This window comes from Dipodomys spectabilis, unplaced genomic scaffold, assembly GCF_019054845.1.
Source record: "Dipodomys spectabilis isolate Male_0828 unplaced genomic scaffold, ASM1905484v1 ptg000175l, whole genome shotgun sequence".
Lineage (NCBI taxonomy): Eukaryota > Metazoa > Chordata > Mammalia > Rodentia > Heteromyidae > Dipodomys > Dipodomys spectabilis.
The window spans coordinates 8,224,217-8,236,540 of record NW_024870852.1 but is presented as its reverse complement, the minus strand read 5'-3'; positions in this window follow the sequence as shown (position 1 = coordinate 8,236,540).

Sequence of the window (12,324 nt, the reverse complement as noted above, 5' to 3'; positions counted from 1 at the left end):
ATTCATTGATTCTAATAACTATACTACTCTGCTATGAGATGTTGCTAGTTGTACATAAGAACAGAATGTAGATCAGAAAATTCTGTACTTTTCACTCATTTTTTGCTGTGAAACTAAAAGTGCTCTAAAAAAAATAAAGTCTACTAAATAGAAATCTAAGGACCAAGAAGCTAGCATTTACTGCATGCCAGGCACTAAATCTATGTAATTTAATCTTCACAACAACCTTATGAGGTGACTCTATTACTAGGTTGGCTGCACTTTCTTTGAATGAAACTTTCTATATAGAAATTGACCTGAATAGGATTTCAGAAATCTGAGAATTGACCATGATTCACTGTGCCTAATGGGCAAAGTGATGAGGCAGAGGTGACTTAAAGAATTTTCATGCCTTTCACCAAAATCCTGTTTGGATTATTTTTTCCAGTATGGACTGCAATGTAGGAAAAGGATAGTGTTACAGAGACAAGTCAGCAACCTGAGCAGATTATCTAGGTAAGAGATGATGATGATCAGAACGTAGGCAGTAGCTGGGAGAAATGGAATATTTAGGGGGAAGAACACACCAGCTTAGGCCTAAAGGTATAACCAGGACAGCAAAAAGGGTATCCAGGGTGATTCACCCAAGTGCCATGCCTCTACCATGTCCATGAGGCATTCTGACTGCAAGCCACTGATACCGACTGACCGATGTAAGCAAAACAGAAGTAAACTTAAATGATACTGTCAGGAGAACTGAAGGACCATGTTATGGATGAACTGAAGATTCATATGCCCCCACATTACAACTGCCTGTCTATGGCTGGTCATGTCCTAGCCCATGGGCCTAATCCATCAGTGCTTGTCTGCCTTGAGGTTTTCTAGTATCCTTAAGAAGACTACTTGGCGTGTGTGCAGAAGTGCATAGAAATTACTGAGCCTGGAGGCCATGGGATAAGGGAGGACCCTCATGAAAAATGCTGAGTGTTTTTATTGCCTCTCAGGGGATCTCAGGAAAAAGTCAAGCCTCCATTTGCATTAAGAGATAACTGGACAACAATGTACTCTTTGTAGACTTTTCCCCCAACATGCTATGGTTCTCTTTTTACACATACATATTTCCTGGGGTCCCCTGACAAACAAATCACCTCGAATTGAGATTCTCCACGGGCTCTTATTTTAGAATATCCCAAAAAGAAGGCAGAAAATATACAGCAAGAAACCATGATAAAAATCGAAGTAAAGGACTGGCCCTGAAGGGCTTCTCTGATCTAGGGAAGCACTAAACATGATGGACAGTCCCACTAGAGTCTTCCCGCTGGAAAGTCTGGATTCTATCCTAACCACCTGACCAGCCTGGCTGCAGGCACATGAATTTCCTGTGACTGCTGCCCCTTCATGCAAGCCTTCCTCATCATCTTCCTTTCCTTATGTTACTTGCTTTCTCTCTCTCCAAAGTGTAGGTGAGTGTAACTAATTGGCTGAGCCTAGGTCATCTGTCCATATTATAGCTGCAATGGAGGCCAAGTAACTGAACACATCTTTGAGACCTCCAGAATCTCAAGTGATGTTTCTACCCTCATCAAGTTTCATACTACACATATAGCAAAAGAGTTCAGAGGCAAGGATAGCTCCCAAATGAAAAATGTCTACTCCATATATCATATGACCTGGATACTTTACACTAGATGAATCATCCAGTATTGAATCAGAAGGTCAAAGTATTTCCTTGACCTTGGCTTCCCTTTACCAAGTTCAAGTTCACTCTCACAGTATTCAGAAGAGCCTCAGCTCTCTGTGACAGAGTCACAAAGAGTTGTAATAATTGCTCTGTCTTCCTGGCTTTCCTTTTCAGTCAGCTTGCTCTGCTTTCTGCTGAGCTCTGAAGTATAATTCAAAGGGCTGAGCGGATTTGCTCCTATCTAGTCCAGCTCTCAGCCCAATTAACAAGAGCTTCAATCTGAGACAGGAAAGTGGGTGCTGTTTAGGAGGTTATTATTATTAGAGTTTGTTAGCTCTCTAACTAAGCTATTGGGAAAAGGCAGACTTCTTCATTTAGAGGCAGGAGGTATTTCCCACTAAAGGAGTCAAATAAAGTATACAGGTAGCTAGGGAAACACTAAAGGGTCACTTAGCCCAGATGAACAACTGGGAGTCAAGATAAACTTCTTGGAAAGCCTAATATTTCAGATGAATCTGGAAGGAAAAGCAGAAATGAACGCCACACAAAAAGAAAAAGAAAGGTTCTCTCCTCAATATACCTATGTGTACAAAGACCCAGATGTGAAAGAAGTTCAAGAAACTCATCAAGAGTGTTTAAAGACCCATAGTCAATAATGGTCCTTCACTTCTTAGTGGATCTCAGATCCTCCTGGAGCATGTAGTGTGTTCTACTGCAGAATTGAACCCAGGTCACACATCACTAACATGGATCCTAGTGCAGAGAGATGTGGGAAAAGGAGTCCCAGGTGAAGAACCCATTGTGCAAGTTAGTCTTCCATTCGCAGGTGTACCAACAAACCCAGGAAGCCTGAAGCATCTTCCAGGCTGCCAAGAGGTGAGCACATGCTTTGTCCTGTGCTGTTGCCACCGTGATGTGCTGCCTTACCACAGGCCCACAGCAAAGGAGAGAATCAACCATGCACTGAAATCCCTCAAGCCATGAGACAAGATAAATGTCTTTCCTTCTCTTTTCAGATATTTGTTAGAATGATTAAAAAATCTGAGAACATTGGAAGTGGCACTGTGGCTCAAGTGGTAGAGCATTAGCCTTGAGCTGAAGAGCTCAGGGACAGGGCCCAGGCCCTGAGTTCAAGCCCAATGACTGACCAAAAAAAAAAAAAAAGTTTGAGAACACAGATATGAATATTTGGGAGCTGGGCTAGAAATCAGATTTTTATTTTTTTATTTTTTATTTTTTTGTCGGTTGTGGGGCCTGAACTCTGGGCCTGGGCGCTGTCCCTCAGCACTTCAGCTCAAGGCTAACACTCTACCACTGGAGCCACAGTGCCACTTCTGGATTTTTCTGCTTATGTGGGGCTGAGGAATCGAACCCAGGGCCTCATGCATGCAAGGCAAGCACTCTATCACTGAGCCACCTTCCCAGCCCCGAAATCGGATTTTTAAAATTAGCTCCTGTGTGTAATTCAGGCCTCTCACCTTACCCTATCCCTATGTTGTCTGTGACACTAAGTCTAGAAATTCTGGCTTAAAGTCCCTAGAAACCAAACCCACAGTGGCTTCTGGGGGTAGAAATGTCTGACTGTCTGGGATCAGAGGGCTCATAAGAAAAGATTTCAGGCAGTCCTAGAAGCCATGCTATAGGTTGTCTTGCTTTCTCTCCTCCTCTATAGTTGGTCTTGCCAATTCCTGAGCCTTTCTGATATTCTGAGGGTGAACTGACTGTCCCTCAATCTATCCCCTTTCTGAGGTAGCAATAATGGCCTAGTTCCTGTCTCCATTTACAGTATTTTAGACTTCGCAGTGTCTACTGCTTCACCAAAGATAGAGAGGGTATTTCTGCTGCCTGTGTTCTTATTATTTGAAATGAATTTAACGAGAGCCATCCTTGAACACACTCAACACTACTGAACTCTGCTTAAAAATGACTAGGAGCCACAATTAAGCACAAGGTAAATAAACAAAACTCAATACTCTAAAACCAGAAATATTTTCCTCTAAATCTCTGTGAATCTTGAAGAAACAAACACAATAAACATCTCCTTTTAAATCTGTCTACATGGAGAAAATGGACACTTAAATTACCTCTACACAACTTTTTTTTTTTTTTTTTTGGGTCCAGTCGTGGGGCCTGAACTCTGGGCTTGGGCACTGTCCTTCAGCTCTTCAGCTCAAGGCTAGCATTCTACCACTTGAGCCACAGCACCACTTCCGGCTTTTTTTCTTTTTTGCTTATGTGGTACTCGGGAATCGAACCCAGAACCTCATGCATGCAAGGCAAGCGCTCTACCACTGAGCCACCTTCCCAGCCCCTACACAACTTTTTTTTTTTTTTTTTTTATTGTAAAGCTACTATACAGAGGGTTACAGTTACATGAGTGAGGTTATGAGTACACTTCCTCTTGAACATTGGTACCCCCTCCATTGTTTTCCCCCTACCATCCCCTCCCTCCCTCCCTTCCCCGAGGTTCTTTTTTTTTTTTTTTTTTTGATTGTGATTAAATGATTACATAATTTCAAAGTCACAAGTTCATTCTAACTTCCCTGGAGCAAATTGTCTACCACAGTCTGTAATATATAACAGTGTTCACATGTTATATACCATATTTGCCTACACAACTTTTTGAGACTAGTACAAGAAGAATTTAAAGTGGAGCTTCTCCATGTAGTTGTATCAGTCAGTTTTCACCACTGTGACAAAATACCTGAACCAGCCAACTTAAGAGAGGAAGATTTATGTTTTCTCATCCTTTCAGAATTCTCAGTCTCTCATGATAAGGATTTGGCAGAGAGGAGGAAGAACTCACATCATGGAGGCTAGGAAGGAGAGAGAGGAAAGAAAGAAGGAGAGGGAGAGGGGAAGGAGAAGAGGGAGAGGAGGGGGGAAGAGGAAAAGAGAGAAGGAAAAGGGAGTGGGAGGGGCAGCAGGGAGAGGGTAAATTAGAGAGGGAGGAGGAAGAGAGTAGAGGGGGAGGGGGAGGTCTCTGGAGGTATACATGTGGAATACATAATCCTAGGGTAGAGAGAAGGGAAAATAATGTCTCAATATTATTATGAAATCAGTTCCCACTTAATAGCTCTTCTCAAAGAATGTCAGGGTCACCAGACATCCCCAGATGACACTTTGAAAATTCCTGTATTATTTCATTATATGTTCTTGCCCTGTGAGTGAGAGCAGAAGAATATATTTTTCATCTTTGCATTTCCAGTGTCTTGTACAGTGCCTGACACAAAGCTAGGCCCAAATAAATATTCCATGAACCAATGAGATATTAATGAGTTGTTTGTCAAGAGAGAGGAATAGGGGAGAAGAGAGGAAGACAGGGCCACAGTGAGACAAGGCGCCAATCTGGATGACAAGTAGATTGCTGTAGACTTCTAGTGTGAGTCAGAATAAAGGTCAGAGTGTTCTGATCTAGCTTGGTCCAAGGAACAAACATTGTTCTGAGAAACCAATGGGCTCCTGGGGCATGACACCTGGGCATACAATGACTGAGTGCCCTTTTGAGAAAGGTCTCTGTGTCACAATTTTTAAAAGTCTTGCCCTTGAGGCCTCGGCACTCCATTAGGACTAAGCATGGAGAGAAAGGGGCCTAGCAGGTTGTACAGTCATAATAAATTGTTTTCTCCTGATTTATTATCTTCCTTATACTCTTTGTTCCCTAGGCTGTCCCCAAAGTACCCATTAGTGGTCAGGCTCAGTCTACTTGATCCACAGCTGCTCTGGGAAGACAAAATGAATTTCAAGACACCATTTCTGATAATGAATTGGTTCTCAGTTCTCATCCACAATTATCTATCAAAGCAGAATTTGTCTGGGAGTAGAGAAAAATGAAGGTGTTGGCTTAAACTTTCCACAGAAAAATGTTTTCTGGCATCTAATACGTGTCAAACAGAGAGGCAGACCTGGGGGAAGATTCCAAAACAAACAATGACAGCTCCTGCGTCTGCATGACCCCTTTTTCCAAGAAAATGACTGAACTCTGGGCTGACCAGGGGCAGGGACTCTACAGGGGGTGATCCCCCAGAGAAATCAACTCTCCCAGGACCCAGGAATAGGAATGCATTTGACTCAGTCCCTGAACAGGAGAAAGGGACAGTGCCACATAAATGGAGGATAGCACATGTGAAGGTATATAGTCAAAGATGTAAAGTTTTTTTTTAAAAAAAAGTGTCTTTCTTTTATTATGATCCAGAGTTACCTATTCCACAGCTCTCATGGTGACCTGAAAACATCAGGAATCCAGATTCTTTCCTGTCCCATGCTGTTACATTTGAGGCCCAGCCTATGTCCACTGGCATCGTCCAAAACCATGGTGTCCATGCATGCATATTCCAGCCAGTAGAAGTAAAGAAAGGCAGGTTGAAATTTAGCGGCTGCACACTTCAGTTCTTCTCATGCTTCTCAGACCAGACACAGTTGCAAGGGAGGCTGGGAAATGTAATTTTTAAATGTGGCTTTCTGTTCTAGGAGAATATGAGAAGTCAAGATTTCTGCCTTTAAGCCCAGAGGTGAGGCTCGCTTTAGAAACCAGGCGCTAGGCACAAGTTCAGAAGTTGTGGGACCAGAAAGGTAACATCCTGGAAAAGGTCTACTGCTCCACAAATGCCCAAGTGTTGGACTTTAATCTGGAAGTCAGTTGCTTCTCAAATAGACACCTCTTCAGTGTGTCCTGGAGAGCCTGTTAACTACAGATGGCATTGGGCACCATGCCACATGCACACCTGCAATCCTAGCTACTCAGAAAGTTGAGATATGAGAATCATCATTCCAAGCCATGCTGAGCAGAAAAAAATCCCCAAGACTCTTATATCCAATAAATTGACAAAAAGCTGGAAGTAGAGCTGTTTCTCAAGTGTAAAGCACCAGCCTAGCACCCTGACCCTGGTTCTGAGTTCAAGCTGTAGTGCACACGTACGCAAACACACACACACACACACACACACACACACACACTAGGGGTGCTGAGCCTACCCCCAGAGTGCCTGAATCTAACCAGTTCCCAGGTGCTGCTGGCGTCAGGTCCAGGAACCTGGAGAAAGTAGTGCTCACAACAGACAGGTCTTGACAGCACTGGAGAATGTGCCAAACTGAAGTTCTCAGAGCCCTCCCGCTTCACATCCTCTGGAGCTTCATGTTCCTGAGAATCCCCATTCAAGAAAAACAGGGATGATTTAAAAAAAAAAAGCCTGCAAATTGAAGTCATAGGATTTCAGTGCCTGTGGGTCTCTCCTCACTTCCCAGCAAGGACTGGCAGTGCCAGTCATCTCTTTGCTCCGTGTGTGAAAGCTTAAATCTGGGTTTTTCCACGAGAATGATAACATCACAGTGGCTTGTTCAAGCTGCCAGGGCTTGGGTGGGAGACACCAATCAAAAAGGATGATACTTTGAGGCTAGGGGTCTTAAGCATTCATCTATACTTTCAGTTGGAGAATAACTTGGCATAACCCCCAAAAGGGATTAAACCAGAATTTAAATGCCCACATCCTCTGATTTAATAGTTCCAGGTTCAGGAATGGAATCCATGGAGACTTTATGCTTATGTCTATACAAAATACAAGGTGAGTCTATGTCTATGTCAGGAGATAATTAAACTTATGAAGAGAAATGGGTTGTTTGGGCTCACTGTTCGAGAGATTCCAATCTAAAATTGAAGGGCCCATTGTTTGAGACCACAACCAGGCAGCATATCATGGTTGAAGGGTGTAGGAGAGCAAACTGCTCAGCTCCCTAAAGTTCCACAACCTCCCAACAGCCTGACCCTGAAGATCAAGACTGAGCCTGAGGGAGGCGTTCAAGATTGAGATTATCATAAGGTCCAGGAAACAATAGAAATGTCATCTGCATAGGCATGGTTAGATAAATCATGGTGTATCCAAAAAAATGAAGTTGCCAGTGGTCCTTAAAAATAACTTGGGACTACTCTAAGCATGGAGGTTCCTCAAAAAAAACTTAACATAGAACTTCCCTTTGATCCAGCATTTATTGAAAAGAATACAGTGCAGCTACCAGCACAACCATGTTCTTTGTAGCACTATTCACCACAGCCAAGGTCTGTAATCAACCCAGATACTCCTCAATGGATGAATTGATCAAGAAAACGTGTATTATACACACAATACAATGTTATTCCTTCATTAGAAAGAATGATGCATTATTTATAAAGAAATGAAAGGATCTGGAAAACTATTCAGTGAATTAAGTCAGGCCTAGAGATATAAAAGATAAAATGTTTTCTCTTATATGTGGAAGCTAGAATCTGCTTATAAACATAAAATACTTGAGAGTGATGCTGTGGTTTAAGTGGTAGAGCGCTAGCCTTGAACTGAAGAGCTGAGGGACAGTGCCCAGGCCCAGAGTTCAGGCCCCAGGACTGAAAAAAACAAAAAACAAAAAAAAAAACCAACATATAATACTTTAAGTCAAATGTAAGTGTATATAAATGTATTAACTGAAATAGATTCAGAAGAGAACTCAAACAGTATAATTCAACAAATTAAACACTAAGAAATGAATACTTGAAAGGGTTGGGGGTAAGGGAGGGTAGACAAATGAAGAAAAGGGGGGAAATGGAATAATGCAATGCGTATCCTACAAAATTAAGAAAAGTGAAGGAACAGGTGGGTTGGGAGGGATGGATGAGAAGGTTGAAAGGGTTAAAATTGATCAAGATGTACTGTATTCATATACTGCTTTGTTGAATGGCAACTTCTTGTTCAACTACACATATATATATATATATACACATATATATATATATATATATATGCATGTATGCATTTTAAAACTTAGGTCTATATGCACCCATTTAAAATAATTTGAGGCTGGGTACCAGTGGCTCAAGCCTGTAATCCTAGCTACTCAGGAGGCTAAGATCTGAGGATGATGATTCAAAGCCAGCCTGGGCAGGAATATCCGTGAGACTGTCATCTCCAATTAACCACTAGAAAACCAGAAGTGGCACTGTGGCTTAAGCCATAGATCACTTGCCTTGAGCTGAAGAGCTCAGGGACAGCACCCAAGCCCAGAGTTCAAGCCCCATGACTAACAAAATAAAATAAAATAATTTGAAATTACGAATCTCCATGGTGTAAATATGATAGGATTACAGGTATGAGCCATTGGTATCCAGTTTCCAGAATTTAAAAAAAAAAAAATACTAGAGTGTTTGTTTACTTGTAGTTTTTCAGTGGATTTGAAACAAAAACCAAGAAATTAAAATTAAGCGTCTGTGTCTTATATTTGCAAATTGCTTTGCCATTTTCTTTATGAAATACTGCACCCAGCTACACAGCCATAAGGCAATAAAAGAATAGTAAATTAATCAGCATTAGTATTCTGTCAACACAGCCCAGCATACTTAAGGAGATTCAGCCATTTCAATTAGGGAGAGATGACTTAGAACTTTTTCAGTGCATGAATGGGAGCTGGGGGGGAGGGGCAAGCAAGAGAAGCTGACAGCCTCTGATCCAAGTTATCCCCCAGCCCTACCACTTGCTAGGCACCCTGAGTAGCTCACTTACTTTTTGTGTTTCATCTGGTTTATGTGTTAAGTGGGTATAGTGCTCACCATATACAAGTGTCCAGGCAGGTTCGCCGTGGTTAGTACATGAAGTTAACAGGTGAATCTTAACCTGTCTCTCGCCAGACACCTTTCCTAGTCCCTACACTCTCTCAATGACCTCATTCTCAATAACAAAGTGTTTTTATTTTTTTGAGAAAACCAATGTATGGAAGTCACATGGAAAAGTGGTTAAAAAATTAAAAGTGCCAGGCACCGGTGGCTCACGCCTGTAATCCTAGCTACTCAGGAGGCTGAGATCTGAGAATCACAGTTCAAAGCCAGCCTAGGCAGGAAAGTTCTTGAAACTCTTATCTCCAATAAACCACCAGAAAACCGGAAGTGGCTCTGTAGCTCAACTGGTAGAGCGCTAGCCTTGAGCTGAAGAGCTGAGGGACAGCACTTAGGCCCAGAGTTCAAGCCCCACGACTGACACAAAAAAAAAAAAAATTTAAAAGCAACCGATGTGTGTGTGTGTGTGTGTGTGTGTGTGTGTGTGTGCACCCTAGTATTGGGGCTTGAACTCAGGATCTTGGTGCTTCCCATTAGGTTTTCCTTTCCTCAGAGCTGGTGCTCTGCCACTTGAGCCACATCCCCACTTCCAGTTTTTTGGTGGTTATTTGGAGATAAGAGTCTCAGAGAGGTTGTTTTGGTTTTTTGCTCAGGCTGGCTTTAAACCACAATCCTTAGATCTCAGCCTTCTAAGTAGCTAAAATTACAGATGAGAGCCACCAGCAACCAGCTAGTTTTAATAATATATTATTATTTTGGCTAGGGGTGTATAGCACACTGGTAGAATATATGCTTAGTATGCAAGAGGACCTAGATTCAATCCCTAGTGTACATACATAAAAATTATTAAATTGACACATAGAAATTGTACATACTTATGGGTTGCAGCATGACATTGTAGAATATGCATATAATATATGATAATAAATGATCAACATTAGCATTTATCTGTGTTGACAAAATTCAAAATCCTCTTTACTAGTGATTTTGAAATATTCAATTAACTGGCATTAACCACAGTTATCCTTCTGTGCTATGGAACAATAAAAGCAATACCAAAGGAAAGTTTGAACTATTTCTAAGCACATCTGTTCTTCCTTTATGAGCAGGGAACCTGTCTTAGTCCTTCCAGGACCCCTAAATCACACCTCGGGCCTTAGGGTCTAATCCTAGGAGTGTTGTTGGATACTTTTTCTTACGTGTGTGTGTGTGTGTGTGTGTGTGTGTGTGTGTATGGTGTGCCAGTACTGGGGCTTGAACTTAGGACCTCACACTGTTACTTTAGCTGTTTTGCTCAAGGATGGCACTCTACCATTTGCACCACACCTCCACTTCCAGCTTTTTACTGGTTAATTGAAGAAAAGAGTCTCTTGAAGGATTAGGAAATGTGTCTTAGTGGTAGAGTGCTTTAGTGGTAGAGTGCTTGACTAGCATGCATGAAACCCTGGGTTTGATTCTTCAGTACCACATGAACAGAAAAGGCCGGAAGTTGTGCTGAAGCTCAAGTGGTAGAGCACTAGCCTTGAGCATAGAGAGGCTCAGGGACAGTGCCAAGGCCCTGAGTTCAAGCCCCAGGACTGGAAAATTTTTTTTTTAATCTCATAAACTTTTCTGCCTAGGCTGGCTTTGAATCAGGACCTTCAGATCGCAGCCTCCTGAGTAGCTAGGATTACAGGGGTGAGCCACTAACCAGTTCCTGGCTACAATACCCATCTCTAGAGAAAGAAAGCTAGTATAGGACATTCAGGACCCATCAGCGCCCCCTAAGTCCATTAGTTGGAAGCAACAACACACTGAGTGTTGACACCTTGAGGCCCTACCTCATTTCTCACTGGCGAATCGAAATCTGAAGTCAAACCAGAGTAAGCATGAGTTCTTCCAAGATAGGAAAGGGTTTCCATCACTTCAATCTCCAAGATAGCAAACAATAGGAACTAAATAAGTACTTGCAGAGCGTCTGAGGGATGGAACATGCGATATAACTGTACATTATTTGTTTGTAACTGAATTTTATTGCCTTTCATATCTACGAAAAGCACTTAAAAATTCAAACATACCATAAAAAGATTAAATCATTCAACATTATGGTGAATGAAAAGAATCACCTAAAAAGCTGGATGCTGGTGGCTCATACCTATAATCCTAGCTACTCAGGTGGCTGAGATCTGAGGATGTCATTGAGAAGGCAGGAAAAGTCCATAGACTTTTATCTTCAACAAACCACCAAAGGGCCAGAAGTGGAAGTGTGGCTCAAGTGGTAGAGCACCAGCCTTCAGAGAAAAAGTTCAGGGACAGCATCTACGCCCTGAGTTTTAGTCCTAGCCCAGAACCTAGAAAGAATTCTCCATGGCTTCTAGAATATTATTTTTCCAAATAGAAAAACTAACTAAGTAAAGGCTATAAATTATGTAATAGTTCAAGATCTACATATTATATAATGTTCAAGATCATGAGCTTTGAAATTAGACATGCCTGAATTTGAATTCAGTCATATCAATTTTTTTAGGGGTATGGCCTTGAGAAAAATCACTCTACCTTTATTTCTGTGGAGAACAGAGATAATAATAAAACTTACCCTAAAACTTATTGTGGTAATAAATTAGTTGCTACACAGGAGACCTTAGGATAGCCTCGAATACAGAGACATAACTCAGAAGGTTAACAATTCCATATACATATTTAAATAAAATATGAGGTCCTATTGTACACCCTTGTTTCTATCTGCTTCTCTCTATAAAAAATTTGTGAATATCTGTTCTGTGGTAGTACACACAGAGGCAATCTCTTCTGTTTGATGGCTATGGTGCATAAATGTATAGCTATCTGTTACCAGCCCTCTACTGTTGATGCTTGAGTGTTCCTAATATTTTATTACTGTAAAGAGCCACAATAAAACAAAAATAAAAAAAACCCTTGTCACACATATACTTTTCCACACTTGGGTAAGTATTCCTATAGGATAAATTCCTAGAAATGGAATTGTTAGAGCCAAGTATATAAAAATTTTAAATATTTGAATAAATAATTTGTTGAATTGTCTCCCTAAAAAGCTTGAATTGCTTTATACTTTGATCAATGAGCATTTTTTCTT